This window comes from Procambarus clarkii, chromosome 17 (assembly GCF_040958095.1).
Source record: "Procambarus clarkii isolate CNS0578487 chromosome 17, FALCON_Pclarkii_2.0, whole genome shotgun sequence".
NCBI lineage: Eukaryota > Metazoa > Arthropoda > Malacostraca > Decapoda > Cambaridae > Procambarus > Procambarus clarkii.
The window spans coordinates 33,917,825-33,940,426 of NC_091166.1; the positions used below are offsets into that span (position 1 = coordinate 33,917,825).

A 22,602-nucleotide genomic window follows, 5' to 3' on the forward strand; every position below is an offset into this window, starting at 1 on the left:
GGTGAGGCCAGGTGAGGCCAGGTGAGACCAGGTGAGGCCAGGTGAGACCAGGTGAGGCCAGCTGAGGCCAGGTGAGGCTGGTGAGGCAACGGTGACAGTGGTGGCAGCAACTGTGACAGTGGTGGCAGCAACGGTGACAGTGGTGGCAGCAACGGGGACAGTGGTGGCAGCAACGGTGACAGTGGTGGCAGCAACGGTGACAGTGGTGGCAGCAACGGTGACAGTGGTGGCAGCAACGGGGACAGTGGTGGCAGCAACGGTGACAGTGGTGGCAGCAACGGGGACAGTGGTGGCAGCAACGGTGACAGTGGTGGCAGCAACGGTGACAGTGGTGGCAGCAACAGGGACAGTGGTGGCAGTAACGGTGACAGTGGTGGCAGCAACGGGGACAGTGGTGGCAGCAACGGTGACAGTGGTGGCAGCAACGGGGACAGTGGTGGCAGCAACGGTGACAGTGGTGGCAGCAACGGTGACAGTGGTGGCAGCAACGGTGACAGTGGTGGCAGCAACGGTGACAGTGGTGGCAGCAACGGGGACAGTGGTGGCAGCAACGGTGACAGTGGTGGCAGCAACGGTGACAGTGGTGGCAGCAACCAACCCGCCCTCCGGTTTGAGAAGACAAACAAGATTAACAAACACACAGTTTTGACATATTAACATCATTTTAAATCCTTTAACCCAATGTAGATTTTCCATTAAATCCGCCTCAGGATTACCTGGCGATTACTGCCATAACTTCCACTACAATTATCAACATATTTATGCCCTTACCATTGATATATTAACATTATTAGTAGTCAAATCCACAAGGGCCCTGATAAGGGTTCGAACCTATGCGGTAAGTGTTCCCAAACAAGCTCTAGTCAACTGTAACACGACATGGTCAAAATAATTGTAACCTGGAGTTCTACTGCACCCACGAGGATTCCGAGGCTTCCACTTCAATACCCACATATATCACGATAACGTGATACATCAAATGAACACATGCACCACCGGCCTTAACGAATGCGTTCGTTATATCACGGTATTGGGATTTCTGTGTGTATTATTAATGGTAACAATTATCACTGTATTTCTTTCTATTGACTTAATAGTTGCAGGAGGTATTGGTTTATTGTGTATCTTGTATTATTTGGTTTATATGGGAAGGTTTATTGTGGACGGGGCTGACAGTGTGGTGGGTCATGTGGTACACAGTGTGGTGGGTCATGTGGTACACAGTGTGGTGGGTCATGTGATACACAGTGTGGTGGGTCATGTGGTACACAGTGTGGTGGGTCATGTGGTACACAGTGTGGTGGGTCATGTGGTACACAGTGTGGTGGGTCATGTGATACACAGTGTGGTGGGTCATGTGGTACACAGTGTGGTGGGTCATGTGATACACAGTGTGGTGGGTCATGTGGTACACAGTGTGGTGGGTCATGTGGTACACAGTGTGGTGGGTCATGTGATACACAGTGTGGTGGGTCATGTGGTACACAGTGTGGTGGGTCATGTGGTACACAGTGTGGTGGGTCATGTGGTACACAGTGTGGTGGGTCATGTGATACACAGTGTGGTGGGTCATGTGGTACACAGTGTGGTGGGTCATGTGATACACAGTGTGGTGGGTCATGTGGTACACAGTGTGGTGGGTCATGTGGTACACAGTGTGGTGGGTCATGTGGTACACAGTGTGGTAGTGGGAGTCTGCTCAGGAATCCCTTCTTTCACCTCTGCTAAAAATTTTACTTCTGTCCATATTCATTTTAAAAAAAAATCTTGGTTTACAAAATTCCGTAACATTTTCAACTAATCTTCACACAACTCATTCACTGTGATGAAAAAATGAGCTGTATCATCTGCATAAATACAGTTTTACATACTCATTTTTCCTTAACTATATCTATAGGATCTCATTCACTGTTCTATTACATACGCGGTGTGCAATGTTGCCAGAGTGGTGTAGCGCGCTCGTCTGGTAGTTACGCATTCCAGTTACGCATACTACGCCCGTTGCACCTGGTCTTCTCCCTCATAATCTTAACTTGACCCCATCCTTGTAAGTATTGAATAACCAGAGTGACATCACTTAAGTCTCTCATTACTACCTACATGTACACTTTATTCACCTGCACTCTTGTAGTCATCTGTGAGCTTATCAAAGAAAATGTGTAAAAATACCAGAGAATTAGTCAAGTGTATTGGTGTCTGTGTCCATTGTAACGTGTCAGCAAAGTGGAGATAGGTGGGGGGGGGACCTGCTGCATGGGTAACAGCTTCTCCATATCAACCTACCCGGGCTTTGCGCCCTGGGGAGGCCACTCCAGACCGACAACCAGAGCACAACTCCATGGATGCCTACTAGCCAACTTTAAAGCCTTGATTGAAAATAATATACAGTTATAACTTGAGAATAATCTGTGTTTAGTTTAGGAGAAAGGTTCACTTGCCAGTTGACTAAATGACTATTACCAGTACTTTAATAAGCCATCAGAGCATCTATAACATCTAGATAAGTATCCAGGAGTGTAAACAGGGAGGATGGACACATTACCAGGCCACCGTTCATTAAAGCATTTTCTAAGTAGTACTAAAATGCACCGTGTGTGTGTGTACTTTAATTAACTAACCTGAGGACGGGCTGAAAGATTCAAAGTTAATTCCGGTCATACACCATGAAAAGCCCAGTTCCTCCCCACCAGCACCTGGGTACTGTGCTTGCTCCAGTACTCTTCCTTTTCCTCACTTCTGACAATTTAGAAGTCACTGCAAACCTCTAAACTGTTGTAAACCGGATCTTTCAGTCGACCACAGTAAACCAGGCCTTTCACTCGACCACAGTCGACCGAAAGAGCAGAGCTCAACCCCCCGCAAGCACAACTAGGTGAGTACAACTAGGTAAATACAGTGAACATTATGTTAAAAACATGATCACACTATACAAATAAAAATCAATATAAAAGATATGAGAGTAATTATGCCGGGAGACCTTACTTTTAAAGAACAAAATAAAGTAGCTGTCACAACTGCAACAAAAATAAGAAGCTGGATAACAAGAACCTTTCAAACAAGAGAGGCCATGGCAATGTTTCACTTGTGCTCTCTAGGGTGGAATATTGTTGCACTCTAACAGCTCCACTCAGAGCTGGGGAAGTTGCAGAGCTGGAGAACGTGCAGAATAAACTCTTACAGACCGAATCCATTCAATCAAAATCTCTCAAAGTGTATTCTTTAAAGCGCAGGCGAGAGAGGTGCATAATAATTTACATTTGGAAAATATTAGGGGTTCCAAACCTGCAGACAGAGTGAATTATCAGAGGGAAAGTGCCAAGCCATTACGACTATAGCACTGGGAAGGGGTCAGGATAAGGAGTTGGGATGGGACGGGGGGAATGAATGGTGCCCAACCATTTGGATATCGGGGATTGAACGCCGACCTGCATGAATGGAGACCCCGCCTCTCGTGGTATTTAGAAAGGAACCTGATAAATATTTCCAAACAATACCAGATCAGTCGGGCTGTAATTCATATGTTAGAAGGCGAGCAGCAGCCTCTAACAGCCTGGTTGACCAGACCACCAACTGGGAGGCCTGGTCAGAGTCCAGAGCCCAGATTCACGAAGCAGTTACGCAAGTACTTACGAACGTGTGCATCTTTCCTCAATCTTTGACGGCTTTGGTTACCTTTATTAAACAGTTTACAAGCATGAAAACTTCTCAATCAACTGTTGTTATTGTTATAAACAGCCTCCTGGTGCTTCGGAGCTCATTAACTGTTTAATAATTGTAAACAAAGCCGCCAAAGATTGAGAAAAGATGTTCAGGTTCTCAAGTGCTTGCGTAAGTGCTTCGTGAATCTTGCCCCTGCTCGTAAAGACTGGTGACCTCCTAGCAGCTCCCTCCCCGTCGGCCAGCGAGAGTGTGGTAGCTGTGTTTAACGAGGGTTCTACACCTTGCACGGATCACCAGATTTAACACAGTTATCCTTAAATTTAAGCTGAAAGTCTGAACGTTGACCTCATAAGCATTGATGGCCGAAAGAAAATAATGAAACGACGACATTTTAGGTCATCCTGGATTATTATCAAGTCGGGAATTGGAAAGAGAGTGGAAGAGACAAATATATAAAGCAAGACAGTAAGACACAAGATAAAAGAATAAGGTAAGAGTAAGGTGAAAGGTAAAAATTAGATGAAAGGAAAACACACAGAGACGGACTGACATTTGTTACTGAATGTGATAAGAAAAAGAGTTAGATCAGCAGCAGCCACGTTTCCTGCCGCTGAGAGGTGCGTTTCGTTGATCATGTCAACATTTTCAAAGCCAAAGGTGAATGTAGCGAATCTTGAGGCAATGGAGAACCAGCGTTCTGGTGATACCCAGACACCCACCTTGTACCAACTCGCCCACAATGGTACAAAAAGTCAACCAACCCGGAACTCTACTGAATCCACTGACAGGTTCACGACATTGTAATTTCATAACGATTGTGTACATGTCAGAATCAAACATGAGGAACGCTGCATATTACTCCAACGACGATATAATCGCTCTAAATCGCTACACATCGTCGCTAAATCGCTTTTCATGGATATATATAATAGTATGGATATATTTCCATGCGATAACTGTGTGTTTGTTGATGACACACATTATCTGACTTGCAGAGATGCGAGGATTGTTTAGGGTTTGTTCTCCCTGGTCAGTGTTGGTGCTTGTGTAACACTGGTGAATGGTTGTGTAACACTGGTGAATGGTTGTGTAACACTGGTGAATGGTTGTGTAACACTGGTGAATGGTTGTGTAACACTGGTGAATGGTTGTGTAACACTGGTGAATGGTTGTGTAACACTGGTGAATGGTTGTGTAACACTGGTGAATGGTTGTGTAACACTGATGAATGGTTGTGTAACACTGATGAATGGTTGTGTAACACTGGTGAATGGTTGTGTAACACTGATGAATGGTTGTGTAACACTGATGAATGGTTGTGTAACACTGGTGAATGGTTGTGTAACACTGGTGAATGGTTGTGTAACACTGATGAATGGTTGTGTAACACTGGTGAATGGTTGTGTAACACTGGTGAATGGTTGTGTAACACTGATGAATGGTTGTGTAACACTGGTGAATGGTTGTGTAACACAGGTGAATGGTTGTGTAACACTGGTGAATGGTTGTGTAACACTGGTGAATGTTTGTGTAACACTGGTGAATGGTTGTGTAACACTGGTGAATGGTTGTGTAACACTGGTGAATGGTTGTGTAACACTGGTGAATGGTTGTGTAACACTGGTGAATGGTTGTGTAACACTGATGAATGGTTGTGTAACACTGATGAATGGTTGTGTAACACTGGTGAATGGTTGTGTAACACTGATGAATGGTTGTGTAACACTGATGAATGGTTGTGTAACACTGGTGAATGGTTGTGTAACACTGATGAATGGTTGTGTAACACTGGTGAATGGTTGTGTAACACTGGTGAATGGTTGTGTAACACTGATGAATGGTTGTGTAACACTGATGAATGGTTGTGTAACACTGGTGAATGGTTGTGTAACACTGATGAATGGTTGTGTAACACTGGTGAATGGTTGTGTAACACTGATGAATGGTTGTGTAACACTGATGAATGGTTGTGTAACACTGATGAATGGTTGTGTAACACTGGTGAATGGTTGTGTAACACTGGTGAATGGTTGTGTAACACTGATGAATGGTTGTGTAACACTGATGAATGGTTGTGTAACACTGGTGAATGGTTGTGTAACACTGATGAATGGTTGTGTAACACTGGTGAATGGTTATGTAACACTGGTGAATGGTTGTGTAACACTGGTGAATGGTTGTGTAACACTGATGAATGGTTGTGTAACACTGGTGAATGGTTGTGTAACACTGATGAATGGTTGTGTAACACTGATGGATGGTTGTGTAACACTGGTGAATGTTTGTGTAACACTGGTGTATGGTTGTGTAACACTGATGAATGGTTGTGTAACACTGGTGAATGTTTGTGTAACACTGATGAATGGTTGTGTAACACTGGTGAATGTTTGTGTAACACTGATGAATGGTTGTGTAACACTGGTGAATGTTTGTGTAACACTGGTGTATGGTTGTGTAACACTGATGAATGGTTGTGTAACACTGATGAATGGTTGTGTAACACTGGTGAATGTTTGTGTAACACTGATGAATGGTTGTGTAACACTGGTGAATGTTTGTGTAACACTGATGAATGGTTGTGTAACACTGGTGAATGTTTGTGTAACACTGGTGTATGGTACATACTTGTATAATAACAAATTTAAAAGACCTCCAGAATTATTAACAAAATCTAAACGCCTGGGCTGTATTTCTCACAGTTTCTGTAATTCAGATTAATACAAATTAATTACAAATTAGTACCAATTAATTCCTGATTACCACAAGTAATCAGGAAATATGTTGTATTACTAAACAAGATGTAGTAAATGTAGTATTACATTTTTGCTAAATATGAAAATGTCTATTGAATAATTTTGGTGAAAGTTGGAGGAGGAGGAGCAGGGCGCCGCCCACCGCTCTCCCGTGACGGGACTACGCAGATCATGTCAAAAGATATATTTGTTTTTTAGTGAGAACTTGAGGCGTTGGTGGTGGAGTGGGTAGTGGGAGGCCACTGTGGGTAGGTCTATGACGCCTTCCTGCACCAGCCCTATCATGTCCTCTCCTTCAGCTCTCGTGCCTGACACACACTCACTCTCTCTCTCTCTCTCTCTCTCTCTCTCTCTCTCTCTCTCTCTCTCTCTCTCTCTCTCTCTCTCTCTCTCTCTCTCTCTCTCTCTCTCTCTCTCTCTCTTTGTCCTCTCTCTCTCTCTCTCTCTCTCTCTCTCTCTCTCTCTCTCTCTCTCTCTCTCTCTCTCTCTCTCTCTCTCTCTCTCTCTCTCTCTCTCTCTCTCTCTCTCTTTCTCTCTCTCTCTCTCTCTATCTCTCCATGACCTCACTCCGAGCAGTTGTTGTAATGAGTAGTGGGTGCGTAGGGGGTGTTGCAAGTGGGTACAGGTGTCTGACGGGGGGTAGCCTGCAGGTGGGTATTGGCGTGTTGTGGGTGAGTTACAGGTGGGTCAATATCTGCTGGGTTTCTTGTATTTGTTAGGTTAGTACGTAATAGAAAACCAATACCCATTGCTTCATGATCTACTCTATATTACCTCTGTTCCTGCCTCTCCTTCACTGGAGGCCTGAGTCACAGAGATGCGAGCTGGAGAGAGAGAGAGAGAGAGAGAGAGAGAGAGAGAGAGAGAGAGAGAGAGAGAGAGAGAGAGAGAGAGAGAGAGAGGAAGAGAGAGAGAGAGAGAGAGAGAGAGAGAGAGAGAGAGAGAGAGAGAGAGAGAGAGAGAGAGAGTGAGTGAGTGAGTGAGTGAGTGAGTGAGTGAGTCAGAGTCACAGGTCACAGGGATGTCACCATGAAGTTCATCATGAGAACAAGAAGACAATGTACCGTGCTGTAGTGCGGGCGATGAGTCACAATAACGAGGGTGAAGATGATGAGCAGACCACACATTACAAGAGGAGGAGACGACGACGTTTTGGTCCGTCCGGGACCATTATCATGTCGTGTGAGAGAGAGAAAGGGTTTTATTGATGATTGGTGGAGATTAAGCTACCCAAAAGGAGGGACCACCACACCACCACCACAACACTACCACCACCACCTCTTCCTTGAATGCCTCCCACTTGAGGGCGCAGTATAAATAATCAGTTGGGGGATGACATCCAACTTCTTGGTGAAACACCAGGTCATGTTGTGTGATGGAACAGTCTTGTGAGGCAGCCGTAAACCCGGCCTACAACTGAGAGAGAAGGAGGTAGGAGAGGAAGAGTGTAGGAGAGAGCTTACTGACCCGCAAGATGGTGAACTACGCCGTGTAATAAGGAAAGTTGGGATCTTGAGACAGGTGCCTGTGAACTAGCCTGCCATCCAATATCTCCTCTCCTGCCCTTCTATCCCATCCCCGGCTTCTCTAAGCACCCTCTAGCCCCACCTCTTGTCCATCTCTGGCGGTTTACGGCCCGCACGAGCGACGCCCTTTGTAAACCCGGGCTACTCTCCGGCCGGGACACCCGTCTACACCTCCGTAAAGTGTATCAGCTTCCCCCGGAGGCCAAGGTGGTGGTACTCGTAGCTGTGGGAGACCCCTGGACCCCAGGGGTACTTGTAGCTGTGGGGTCAGCAGGTCAGCAGCTGTGGGGTCAGCAGGTCAGCAGCTGTGGGGTCAGCAGGTCAGCAGCTGTGGGGTCAGCAGGTCAGCAGCTGTGGGGTCAGCAGGTCAGCAGCTGTGGGGTCAGCAGGTCAGCAGCTGTGGGGTCAGCAGGTCAGCAGCTGTGGGGTCAGCAGGTCAGCAGCTGTGGGGTCAGCAGGTCAGCAGCTGTGGGGTCAGCAGGTCAGCAGCTGTGATGTTCTCTTTCTCCAGGCCCGGGGTCAGGTCTCCGGTCGAGGGGAGGCCAACCACTTGGGGTCGGGGGATTGAACGCCGCCCTGCATGACTGCATGAGGCGAGACCGTCACTCTACCGTCCAGCGCAAGTGGTTGGCCGTGCCTTAGGAGGAGGGAGAGTAGTGCCACGCTCCACACCTACTGACGTGAGGCACAACAGTATTACATGCCAATGTACACAAATGTTTTCCAATAGCTTACGCTTTCTAGCATTGCCGGATAGTGCCTCTTCCTTGTCAGATCTTCAGTTGTTGTTGCTGTTTTAGATTCAGCTACTGGGAACAAACAGTTCCAAGTAGCACGGGTTAAGGTGATCCCGTCGTGGATTTACCTGGCACAAGAGCGGGGCTGTAACTGCCCCCAGATCTTGCATAGTCAGCCTCCACTTCCTGAGAGGAAAATCTACGTCGATCACCTGCAGGTTGGCTGGCATTGCCAATGACGATTTCCACACATGTCCAACCACCTGGCGAGCACAACCACCTGGCGAGCACAACCACCTGGCGAGCACAACCACCTGGCGAGCACAACCACCTGGCGAGCACAACCACCTGGCGAGCACAACCACCTGGCGAGCTCAACCACCTGGCGAGCACAACCACCTGGCGAGCACAACCACCTGGCGAGCACAACCACCTGTCGAGCTCAACCACCTGGCGAGCTCAACCACCTGGCGAGCACAACCACCTGGCGAGCACAACCACCTGGCGAGCACAACCACCTGGCGAGCACAACCACCTGGCGAGCACAACCACCTGGCGAGCTCAACCACCTGGCGAGCACAACCACCTGGCGAGCACAACCACCTGTCGAGCTCAACCACCTGGCGAGCTCAACCACCTGGCGAGCACAACCACCTGGCGAGCACAACCACCTGGCGAGCACAACCACCTGGCGAGCACAACCACCTGGCGAGCACAACCACCTGGCGAGCTCAACCACCTGGCGAGCACAACCACCTGGCGAGCACAACCACCTGGCGAGCACAACCACCTGGCGAGCACAACCACCTGGCGAGCACAACCACCTGGCGAGCTCAACCACCTAGCGAGCACAACCACCTGGCGAGCACAACCACCTGGCGAGCACAACCACCTGGCGAGCACAACCACCTGGCGAGCACAACCACCTGTCACCACAGCTGGAAACCTGTCGGGAATAATGGAGAGGTTCATGGTAGAGATCGTGCAGGCTTCAGGCAGACCTGCTGTCGTAGCCGGCGTAAACACGACCTCCACAACACGACTAGAAACATAACCATTACAGAAGGACGATAATGATAAAACCAGTGATGATAACGATAACAGCATTGACGATAACAGGAGATAATATAGGTGGGGGGGGGAGGGGTGAGAGTGATGATAGTGAGCAGGTAATGAGTGAAGGTGAGCGGTGACACCCTGAGACTCTCCCAATAAAAACGGGTGTTGAGGAATGGCGTCGTTGTCTATATGACCCAATGTGTCCACGAGAAATGTTGGAGCCATACACGGGGCCACTAATGGTGGTGGATGGTGGGGGGGAGGTGATGGGGCAGGGGGGGGGGTGATGGGGCAGGGGGGGGGTGATGGAGCAGGGGGGGGTGATAGGGCAGGGGGGGTGATGGGGCAGGGGGGTGATGGGGAAGGGGGGGGGGTGATGGGTAGAGATGGGTGGTAATGCCTAGAGAAGGGCACGGAGATGGGTGGCGTGACATAAAACAGTGGCTAAACGGCAGTAATACCAAGTTACAGCCCCGCTCCTGTGCCAGGTAATTAAGTCCACTACGGGATCACCATACCCCGTGCTACTTGGAACTCTTTGTTCCCAGTAGCTGAATCTTAAACAACAACAACAAAACGGCAGTAATGCCCCCACAATTTGGTCATAGGGACCACTCCAGTGTTGTAATAAGTGATGACCACTCCCTTGTGAGCGAGACAGTGTGGAACAACACTGAGAGGTAAACACCATTAACACCAGCTGGGGAGGAATGGTACAAGACCATTTTGTGAGCTACACTGACCCTGGAGTGGCTTACAAGGTGGTGCCAGTATCTAGGAACTATGGATTACTCTGCACTAGTTAATACATAACCATTCAGAAAACTCCCTCTAGGACATTAGCTAGGATTTCCTTCTGATAAACAGGTAGCACACTTAACTGATCTTAATAATCAGACCATATAAAAAATCACTATACATATATGGAGATACATGAGGCTATATAAATTGTATTGTATATCAGACTCTACTCAAGTACTGGACAAGTACAAGGACAACTGAGCAGATAAATAGTTGAGAAGACCTCCAGGAGCCAGCTATGACGAGTCCACAAACCAAGTAATGACTTCAAGCAAGCCTGATCCCCCCTTTGGTGTTGCTAAGTGTTCAGTTAACCGCTCAGTGCAGGCACAGTTGCAAGTAACATACCTTCTGAGTTCTTAAATGTCAGTGGTAGTCATATTTAGTTCGTAACTCTGCACTGTGTTAGATAATCTTTGAGACAATGGAATTTCCCATCTTAAGAATGCAGAGTGACCTGGGGACAGATTCACGAGGCAGTTACGCAAGCACTTACGAACGTGTGCATCTTTCCTCAATCTTTGACGGCTTTGGTTACATTTATTAAACAGTTTACAAGCATGAAAAGTTTGCCAATCAACTGTTGTTATTGTAATAAACAGTCTCCTGGTGCTTCGGAGCTCATTAACTGTTTAATAACTGTAACCAAAGCCGCCAAAGATTGAGAAAAGATATACAGGTTCGTAAATGCTTGCGTAACTACTTCGTGAATCTGGCCTCTCTTGTGAGGTGGCCAGCACGGAGCTTCCAGACTGGCCATACTGTGGTTATAACCGTCCGCGTCCTGTAGTTCAGGACTATCTTGTTGGGCATCACCACACAGGAGGCCTGAGCTAAGACCGGTCCGCGGTTTCCCCGAAATCAGCGCAATGTAACAGCCCTGTGGACGGGTAGTGCACCAGTCTTGCAAGGCATTGCACACAGACTCCACGAGCTGCCAGGATAGATTGCACAAGTCGTCATTAGGATTCAGTATTCTTCAGGGTAGAAGTTAGCAGAGGAGTGAGAGGGTTTTTGAGAGTGTAACGAGTACAGGGACATTTAGCACGGTCAGGGTGAGGTCTCCCAAGCCACCCAACTGTCTCCGTACTTGTCCATTATCTCTAACCAGCTTGTATGACAAGCTGTGATTGGTGTAGGCATCTTAGCTCGTTTGCCACTGGTGTGAGCACGAGTGAGGACTTAGTAGACAGGACCCACGCTGCCACAGGTAGATAGATAGTAGGCCTCTATCAGTCTCAGGAGACTATGGAGTTGTGCTCTGGTTGTCGCTCTGGAGTCGCCTCTCCAGGGCGCAAAGCCAGGGTAGTTTGACACGGGGGAGAAGCTGTTACCCATGCAGCACGTCCCCCCCCCCTCTCCAAGGCGGTTAAAGTCTACCACAACAACAACAACAACAACAACCACCCAAGCAGCGTTGTACCCAGGAGCGTTATTCTGGACCCAGGGACCGTCTCAGTAAGATGTCTACCCGTAGCAACCCCGGCCAAGTTACCTTGTGGTCGCTCCTGAAACTCTTATTTAAGTTTACTCACAGCATTACACTCAAGTTTAGTGCCGTGCACCTCTCAGGTTCGTGTAGCGTGCACTATAGTTGATACAAGGGTTGTGGAAGTGGGAACCCGGATGTGTAGGGATTGATTGTATGAAGATATATCACGTAGTATCGCCCCAGAAGTGACGGACTCTGTATCGAGTGTGATCGGTGTAATCCTTAACGAGTGAAGGGATTGAAGGTCGTTTTAGTGACATGCTGAGTATGGAGATCGTCGCCGCTTGTTGGTGTAGAACATTAGTGATAATCTTGACTCGCTGCCGACACTGTCTTAAGTGTACAACCCGCACTTGAAGTGGCGTATCTGGAGCCCACCTGTGTGTGTGTGTACTTTAGTCAATAAGTGCCTCGTCGCCTGCTTGACCTGTCCTCATTGTTCATTGTACCACGTGTTGCGTCCTGTCAGCTGTGTCCCGCACGCGCCTGCTACATCAACGAGTAACCTCGCACGTGTTCGCCACATGCTTGAGGTGAGAGGAAGTCACGTCAGAAGCAGCCAGAGAAGCCAGAAGTCACGTCAGAGAAGTCAGAAGCAGCGTGTCCGAGGAAGCGTCCCCACCCACACACTCAGCGAGCCTCCTTACCCATCGCTGTGTCACTGGAATTCGGGAGGTGATCGCCCTATTACACGGTACGAATTGAGTACATTGTCTCTACGATTTAGTGTTGCCTTGTGTTGAGCCGAGTGATCAACTGTCCAGTCAAGTATGGCCTTTGACCTTTATGCCGTTTAAGGGTATCTCCCTTTATGGCCCGACACAGGTGGGAAGTAGACGACCCAGACGACCTCACAAGTGTCAGACCTGTGTGGTGGTGACCTTCAGACACTTGTTCAGGTGCATGAGACTGAGCCAAATCCCCGACACATGTATCGGGTCTTGCTGGTCTGTGTCAATTGTTGGTTATTATTTTTCTCGCTGACCTTGGAAATTAGAATTGGATTCTCATTTACTCGTGCCTTAGTATTGACTATTTTCTCTCAGAGTGCCGTGTATAATATGTTATGGTCTCAGTGACCCTTGATGGGGTGGTTCTCCGGCCCCGACCACGACGGTCTCCAGGTTTGGAGTCCCTGTGCCTTCTTGTACCAACCTCGAGGTAACCTCCGGAGCTGGAGCCCCCTGGGGGCAGTTCGTTGTTGCCTTCAACCTTGTTCTGACAGTTCCTGCGACGGCGCTGGAACCAATCGTATTGGCGTTTGTCTTTCCATTGGAGACTTTCGGCGCCATGCAAAGGGGGGGGGGGGACCTGCTGCATGGGTAACAGCTTCTACCCTGTATCAACATACCCCAGGCTTTGCGCCCTGGAGAAGCCACACCAGACTGACAACCAGAGCGCAACTCCATAGTCTCCTGAGACTGGTGGGTGCCTGTTATTACTAACTACTACAGTGACCCATATTAACTACATGTTCTATGGTTGTCTCTGACTAATTCAGGAATTGTTCTTAATATGTTAGTGACGTGCAATATCTTTCAGTGATCATTTAGTGTCTGTGACTTGTGTTATTAATCATTGTGAGAGTGTTACCTTAAGTGCCAGGGAGTGTCCATGTGTGTAGTTCATGTGTTCATTATTACACAAGTGTTGAGTTGGGATTCCAGTGACAGTGTCAATGTGCAGTTGAGATGAGAGTGTTGAGGAGTGTTCAGGCAGTTCACTGTGTGACCAAGCAAGAGGGAGAGACTAACTATACTAACGCCTGGGAAGGAGTCCTGCTGTGTGTATGCCTTTGTTTAGTCTTTTGCAAGTGACGCTGCTCATAACGAAGGCCTACTAGAAGTGTACTAGAAGTAAGTCTACCTGTATACTAGAAGTGTATTAAATAAACCTATTTTTGTAATAAGAGTGACTTTTCCTTAAGTCCTCCCAAAAGTACTGTCCCTACATTTATTCACACATATAATTAGATACAGGCTCCAGGTATCGACAGAATTACAAATTCGTTGTTAGTCCGTAGTGAGATTACCTGGTGAGTGAGTCTCCACGCCCTGGAGCAAGGCTGTCTGCAGTAACGAGAAGCTGTGTGGTCTTTGGGGGGGGGGGGGGAAGATCAGTGTCTTGAGACACTCTATCACCCTCTCACGTGCAACAAACCTCAGCGTTTGCTAGTGCATAGTTTGATTACTGCAAGTGATAGCCTGCGTGGCGACCACCAGTTGCAAGCAGTAGCAGTCATTGCAGGTTGGTGAAATAGCCTCACATTGTTCCATTGGTGTGTTTGGTATCTGTCCACACTGCTGACTTGTTCTCTCTTCTTCTGCACCCTGTAAGACTGTTTCCCATGTACAGGGGTATCAAAGCCTAACGCGGTGAAAGTGCACTTTTGTTCCTCTGTCGTTTCCTTTCAACAAAACGAATAAGGTGTTAAATGTTGTGTTGACTGTCTCCCGCGTTGCTCTAGCTCTAATTATTGTGTTAATCTGCGCTAGACTCTATAGTGTGTAAATGTCAACATTTCTCCTTTTAGGTTAACATTTTTACAGCTTCATCTGCAATATCCTTCTCAGTTATGGTCAGGGGAATGGTCAGGGCACATACGTGTCCTTGTTGCAAGGCTTGATTAACTGTTCTCTAGTCTGTATATATGATAACGTGTTCTCGGTGTTCAGCAAGAACATGTTCCAAATCTTTTTGAAAAGCTAGCATCTCGTGTCTGTAAAGTTGAGGACGCGTTTGAGAGTCTCCAAGTAACTCTAGAATGTCCTGCCTTAACTGCAGCTCCAGATACTTGTCTCCGCTGGTCTACTGATCCGTCTGGGAAGGATGTGAAGCTGACTTGAACTTTGTTGACGTCAGCTTCACATCCTTCTGTCAGCTTCACATTGTTCTGACTTGAACAACTCTTGAACTTGATATGAAATCAAGTTCGATTCCATATTTAGCTGTACAATGATCCGCTGCAGCAGGGAGTTAAGCTGATTCCTTTTTCTTCCTTGAAGAGCAATGATCTTGAAGTTTAAGATCCATACGTAAGGAAGTCTGCATGTGTGTGTTGTCCAAGCCTTCCTCTGTGATTGTATTCATTATCTCAAAGCATATTTGGTGCATCTGTTACTGCGGCACACTCTTCAATCCCTATTGGTGCTCCGTTGATCATATCTATAAGTGAACTATTTCTTGGTCAGTCCATATCTTGATCAAGCACGCATTCAGCACGAGTTTTGATCTTTATGTCAAGTACAATTAGTATCTTACTCAGTTGCCCTCCCCTGCTATAGTTAAGAGAGCATATTTATCAAATATGAATGTGTTTTGTTTTTGTGTATGAATATATATTATTGATGTTTTGATCAACATTTCAAGATAATTTTGTATGATAATTGTTATTATCGCTACAATTGACGTCAAATTGATTGCATAATAGATTGATGCCAATGATATATCTCCTTCAATCGTCCACAGTTCAGCAGTGACCATCTTCGATGATTTATTAATCATGCTTGACAAGAGGTGGTCAGTCTCCTTATTACAATATAATAAGAACCTCGGCAAGTAATGTGTTGGGGTCAATATTTCACTGTAAGATCTCGTTAGTAACATCTTCCATTGTGACGTTTAGTTTATGTAAGTTTTTCTCTTCGCTTGCACTATCAACTGCAGGACATTTGTGTTAAATGATTAACTAGTATAGGCTGAGATGGAGTACTTTTTGAGAATATGTTACTCATTTTGATTTTAATTTGCTGATTAGGAGATTAGTTGACCTGACTTACCATTTGGGCTCATTTCCCACCCAAATTTCTTGTATTTTCATTACTTCTCGATTAATTAGCTTTGTTCTTTGGATAATTAGTTTAATCTTCTTTATTTACTTATACATTCGTTGCTGCCTCTAATACGATCATTTAATCCCATATTCATCCATGATGGATCATTAGTGACCGACACACTCGACTCCAAAAGGTAATAATAATCTTTGTAAGGCTATGATTGCATTATCAAACGCAATCCATTACTCCCTGATGAATTAATTACTTGGGCAGGTATAGTCAGGAGCTGTCCACCTGGCGGTCCTCCCAGCCTCCCACTTAGATGGCTGCTCCCTCCATACCTCTGGTAATTGGCTCCTAAATGTTCCTGTGTGTTGTGTGGTGACGCGCCCGCACCTGCGTCTTGTGCCAGCCTCTCCTCACATCTACACTTATTCTTGTGGTTATTAGTGCTGCTGTGTGTGGAAAAACCCACATTTGAAACATTAAAGAATGCTGAACGCGTTTTCGGCTCAATTCGCCTTCATCAGAGCAAGGAAGAGAGAGAGCAAGATTTGACTCTATATCTTGCTACGATGAAGGCGAATTAAGCCGAAAACGAGTTCAGATTTGTTTTTATTTTTCAAATATAGCGTAGGATGGTCAGAGCCCCACAACTCAAAGGGGAATAGCGTACCGGGGCCATAGCCAGGCACCCACCACGACGTTTGGGCACTGGCCACCAGCTGGGAAAATAACAAAAGAGAGGGGTCGATAAAGGGGAGGGGAACAGAGGGTATAAAAGACTGGGAAGGGGTAGTAGGGGTGATGGGGCAGCGGGAAAGATGAAGATTGATGGGAGTTGAGTGAGCGTAAGTAACTACCCGATGACTGGTCCAAGTGAGCTTCCAGGTGTGTGGGTGTTGACAGTCCCATATATATACACATCCAGGTGTGTACTCTCCCGTAGCTATCATCAGGTCAAGTCTAAGACATCTTAGCATGAACAGTTTCAACCAATCTGTTCACCCATGTTGTTAGTTGGGCAGTAATGGCCCCAGTGATCCTGGGTTGTGTTGCCTGATCACAGAGCACCAGGTTTATTATCTCAATATATTCATTCTTTTTCAGAGAGAGAGAGAGAGAGAGAGAGAGAGAGAGAGAGAGAGAGAGAGAGAGAGAGAGAGAGAGAGAGAGAGAGAGAGAGAGAGAGAGAGAGAGTGAGAGAGAGAGTGAGAGAGAGAGAGAGAGTGAGAGAGTGAGAGAGAGAGAGAGAGAGAGAGAGAGAGAGAGAGAGAGAGAGAGAGAGAGAGAGAGAGAGAGAGAGTAAGAGAGAGAGAGAGTAAGAGAGAGAGAGTAAGAGAGAGAGAGAGAGAGAGAGAGAGAGAGAGAGAGAGAGAGAGAGAGAGAGAGAGAGAGAGAGAGAGAGTAAGAGAGAGAGAGAGTAAGAGAGAGAGAGTAAGAGAGAGAGAGAGAGAGAGAGAGAGAGAGAGAGAGAGAGAGAGAGAGAGAGAGAGAGAGAGAGAGAGAGAGAGAGAGAGAGAGAGAGAGAGAGAGAGAGAGAGAGAGAGAGAGAGAGAGAGAGAGAGAGAGAGAGAGAGAGAGAGAGAGAGAGAGAGAGAGAGAGAGAGAGGGGGGGCCTCTAAGACTGCTAGTAAGAGTCAGAAGTCATTGGTTGTATTGTGGTGTTTACCATCAGCGGAGGCAGGAGCCATGTTTGTTGGTCCTCGGCTGTCAAACTGTGCTAGTAATGTCTTGTGGAGTGTTGAGAGTGCATGCTGAGTTGGCAACACCAGAGTGTACTGTGGTGTGCTGAGAGTACAAGCCAGGCTAGCAACGGTGCAGCACAGTGTGCAAGCCGGGCTAGCAACGGTGCAGTACAGAGTGCAAGCCAGGCTAGCAACGGTGCAAGCCAGGCTAGCAACGGTGCAGTACAGAGTGCAAGCCGGGCTAGCAGCGGCGGGAGCTTGAGAGGCAGGATTTAGGTAAGCCAGTGTGGCCTGCCGCCCGGCTCCTACTGTAATTGGTTGTAGAGTCGTTTTTCGTGAGGCTTTGTGAGTCATTAAATTGGGAGATATATTACCTAACTACATGGTCTTCCCGCTGATGGCTCCCTGTGCTGTATTTAAGAGCTCTTAAGCAGCACAGAGAGAGAGAGAGAGAGAGAGAGAGAGAGAGAGAGAGAGAGAGAGAGAGAGAGAGAGAGAGAGAGAGAGAGAGAGAGAGAGAGAGAGAGAGAGAGAGCGAGAGAGACAGACAGAGACGGAGAGACAGAGAGAGAGACAGACAGAGACAGAGAGAGAGTGTGTGAAGGATCCACCCCTTAATATTAACCATTGGTTACCATCATCTGGTGTTCCATTATAGTTCGTAGTGGTGCGCCAGGATCTGGGAAGCACCAATTATGCTGCCCCTTTGACCTGTGTCTGATGCACTCAACCCGCACTCAGCCGCGGTGAAGTTAAACACTCCTACACTCGGGACCCGCCGCCACAAGCCTTGTTTTATATTTTACTGTAAACTGTAAGATATATTCATTGAAGGGAAATTATACATTATTAATACATATACTTAAGCATAATGATATACATAAGTATACTGTATGACTTAACCACACTCCAGAAGATTAGATGACGACGTTTCGGTCCGTCCTGGACCGAAAGTCGATTGTGATGGGATCGACTTGATAATGGTCCAGGACGGACCGAAACGTCGTCGTCTCCTCATCTTCTGGTGTGTGGTCTGCTCATCATATCTTCACCCAAGTCATTGTGACTCATCGCCTGCATAAGTATACATCAGGAACCTGTACACCAGTTGATTGACAGTTGAGAGGCGGGACCAAAGAGCCAGAGCTCAACCCCCGCAAGCACAACTAGGTGAGTACAGCAACACTACGAGACGGCAGCAGTGTAACATATCATATCTTTCTAGTGTATCATAGTCTAATATGATACACTAGAAAGTATACTTGGCCGAAGGTATATGTGGTACTCCGGGAATATGTATAATGCCATGATAACCCAAGTCCCCGATGATGTCTAACGCATCACCCTGACATCCTCAACTGCGGGGAGCACCAACACACCAGCCCGTCCTCCAAAAATGGGGTGGTAAATGTAAGGAGACAAATAAGTGCAATTATGTACTATTCATAGCAGTTAGGAATTGTACTTATTTTCACTTAGTATTAAATCGTACTGTCAAATATATTGTGAATATTTGAGTTTACCCCAAAAACTGAATAGAAAACCACAACCTCACCTAACCGTCTTAGTTTTTGAAGATAATAATTTTATTGCTTCTTAATTACAATTAGTACTTAACCTATAGCTATATTGATATTACAGTTTTATAAAACTAATAAAACAAAACTAAAATATATCAATAAATTGTAAAATAACTCAGGATATTTTAAAATTTTGTATAAAATCTATATTGTTTAATAAACCAGAAAAAAAATTCTTGATATTTAAAACTTGTGTATTGCAAATTGAAATTGAAAATTTCATCCTAAAATTCTGTGTCTTAACAGAAAACGAGGGGAATTAAATCGGGGGAGGGAGTTGGGTAAATGTAACAGCCCCATAAGTGCAATTATGCACTGGTTATGACAGTTAGAAAGTGTACTTATTACACTTAGTATTAAATCGTACTGTCAATTCGGAGGATGGGTTGAACACACACACTGAGGAAGTCAAACAAACTACTAACACAAGCAGCCGCGTGGAGTCGAACCCACAAACTTGTGTATCATCCAAGTCAGCCTCAGAGAGTGAAGCCCTTCACTGTGTCCCATCAGTCATGTCACCCACAGCCCCATCAACAGCAAACATGCCCCAGCTCACATACAAGATCACCTCTACCTCTTGACAACCAGGCGGGTGCCAGAGCTACAACACAACCAGGTCCTCCGCGTCGGAACAACCGCTGCCCTAAACCAGTCACAATACGACGATGCCATTCAGCGCCCAACATTGAACCCCCAAAATATAAAGCTTCGCAATCTTTTCTAACGATCCACAATCTCCCCCAAAACGATAACTGTAAAGAATAAAATAGACGCGCATCGCAGATAGACAAATTGATGTTGACATCAATCACCGTGACGGTGAGTATAGTACACACACACACACACACACACACACACACACACACACACACACACACACACACACACACATACACATACACATACACATACACATACACACACACACACACACCTTCACACTCTCTCTCTCTCTCTCTCTCTCTCTCTCTCTCTCTCTCTCTCTCTCTCTCTCTCTCTCTCTCTCTCTCTCTCTCTCTCTCTCTCTCTCTCTCTCTCTCTCTCTCTCTCTCTCTCTCTCCACCCACATCCCAGTGTGGGTGGTGGCTTCGGCACCTCATCCCAGTGTGTTCTATGATGCTAATCGAAAGTTCCCAGTGAGAACAGCATCAAAGATAAATGCTATCTCAAGGTTCATTCAGCGTGGTAGGATGCTGTGCCCGCTGGGGGAACCGATATCATTGAGTATTAGAGCCGCTGAACGGGTTCAGGTGATGGGGTAGCTTTCTGGGCTCAGCCGTACCACGCGGAATGTCCCTGTGTTGGGGTGTTCTATTAGGTAGTCTATTCTATTTCAGTTGTGGTATGATCTATTGTGTTCCATCGTCTGTATTGCTTCCACTACTGTAAACCGTGTTTTAGTTTACCATGTCCTGAGTCTTCTCCCCGTGCTCCTCAGGGTATACTCGTGAAGGAGGTATAGGACTACTGCCCGCCCCAGCTCCCCCCTCCACCCCCCTCCTTTGCTTCGGTGAGTATATTTAGTCTACACTATACACTTAACATGGACAACTGAGTTCGCTGTGAATCATTGTAATTGATTTATGGGTTACCTAGCCAAGTGAGTACGCTTTTTCGAGTGAGTTTACTTGTTTCAATTGCTCTACTTAATCACGAGTATACCTGGTTAACTAATTTACCGTGACGACTAGTATAACAGACTTGTTAGTATACCTAAGCCACTGAGTACAATTTGTCAGTGATATACCTCATCCTATGGGTATATCTGATCCAGTAATTATACGGTTTTTCATTCCAAATCGTTTCAATTAGTATTAACTTGGGTTACAGCAGGTAATTACGGGGGTCCTGGGTTAAAGTAGGTCATTACAGGTGTGTTGGGTTACAGTAGGTCATTACAGGTGTGTTGGGTTACAGCAGGTGTGTTGGGTTTGAATTAGATACATGTGCTTCAAGATTATAAGGTAAGGAAATTATCAGTAGCAATCTCTAAGTCACTATGACTGTATGACTCCAGGAAGGGATATGAGGACTGAGTGAAGGTCCAGTGCCCAACCACTTCGACTATTGGGAATCAAACGCCAACCCTGCAATAGGCGAAGCCGTTGCTGTGCCAACCAGTCCAAATAGATGGATGTTTAAAGGTTGTAATGATTTATTCATCTCCGGTTGTGATGAATTAACTTAATTAAGCTTAACAACTGTCGTTCATCACTACCCGCGGTGTTCTATAAGGTGTTCTCTTCTGCCCCATGACAGTGTTCTCCATGGGTCTCTGTGTCCTGGTAGCTGGTCTCTGTGTCCTGGTAGCTGGTCTCTGTCTCCTGGTAGCTGGTCTCTGTCTCCTGGTAGCTGGTCTCTGTCTCCTGGTAGCTGGTCTCTGTGTCCTGGTAGCTGGTCTCTGTGTCCTGGTAGCTGGTCTCTGTGTCCTGGTAGCTGGTCTCTGTGTCCTGGTAGCTGGTCTCTGTGTCCTGGTAGCTGGTCTCTGTGCCCTGGTAGCTGGTCTCTGTGTCCTGGTAGCTGGTCTCTGTGTCCTGGTAGCTGGTCTCTGTGTCCTGGTAGCTGGTCTCTGTCTCCTGGTAGCTGGTCTCTGTCTCCTGGTAGCTGGTCTCTGTCTCCTGGTAGCTGGTCTCTGTCTCCTGGTAGCTGGTCTCTGTGTCCTGGTAGCTGGTCTCTGTGTCCTGGTAGCTGGTCTCTGTCTCCTGGTAGCTGGTCTCTGTCTCCTGGTAGCTGGTCTCTGTGTCCTGGTAGCTGGTCTCTGTGTCCTGGCAGCTCTTGTCTTGAACTGTTTACCCTTGTCTTAAACTGAAGGGATTTGGGATTTAGTTGTGCCAGAAAGTGTGACAGAGAAGGTAGGTGAGAGTGGAGGAGGCAGAGAGTGAGAGAGAGAGAGAGAGAGAGAGAGAGAGAGAGAGAGAGAGAGAGAGAGAGAGAGAGAGAGAGAGAGAGAGAGAGAGAGAGAGAGAGAGAGAGAGAGAGAGAGAGAGAGAGAGAGGGGGGGGGAGGGTAGGGAAGGGGGAGTGGAGGGCAGGGAGGGAGAGACTAATGAGGGAGAGGAAGAAGGTGTGATGAGAGATACAGTAATGAGAGAAGTCTCAGCGGTGCGCTACTTGACCACAATCACCTCTGGGAAATCAGGGCGCCCCTTAGCACCCACCTGCAAGGAGCCCGCCCACTGCCCACCCTCTCTGCCCTCTGCTGACACCTGCCCACCCACTCTGCCCTCTGCTGATACCTGCCCACCCTCTCTGCCCTCTGCTGACACCTGCCCACCCTCTCTGCCCTCTGCTGACACCTGCCCACCCTCTCTGCCCTCTGCTGACACCTGTCCACCCTCTCTGCCCTCTGCTCACACCTGCCCACCCTCTCTGCCCTCTGCTCACACCTGTCCACCCTCTCTGCCCTCTGCTGACACCTGCCCACCCTCTCTGCCCTCTGCTCACACCTGCCCACCCTCTCTGCCCTCTGCTGACACCTGCCCACCCTCTCTGCCCTCTGCTGACACCTGTCCACCCTCTCTGCCCTCT

At 47.1% G+C, this 22,602-nt stretch overlaps 1 protein-coding gene across 7 annotated transcripts in view; it reads left to right on the forward strand.

The window, feature by feature from the left end:
- Nucleotides 1-22,602, forward strand: part of LOC123772378 (ribosome-binding protein 1) — a 145,310-nt gene that overhangs the window by 101,915 nt on the left and 20,793 nt on the right. For 3 of the 7 annotated variants that reach the window (XM_069325815.1, XM_069325814.1, XM_069325813.1), the window contains one exon: nt 20,514-20,585. The exons of the other annotated variants lie outside the window; for them this stretch is intronic. The gene's annotated coding sequence lies outside the window, so the exon portion shown is untranslated. The remainder of the gene's footprint in view (nt 1-20,513; nt 20,586-22,602) is intronic. 7 annotated transcript variants of the gene reach the window in all.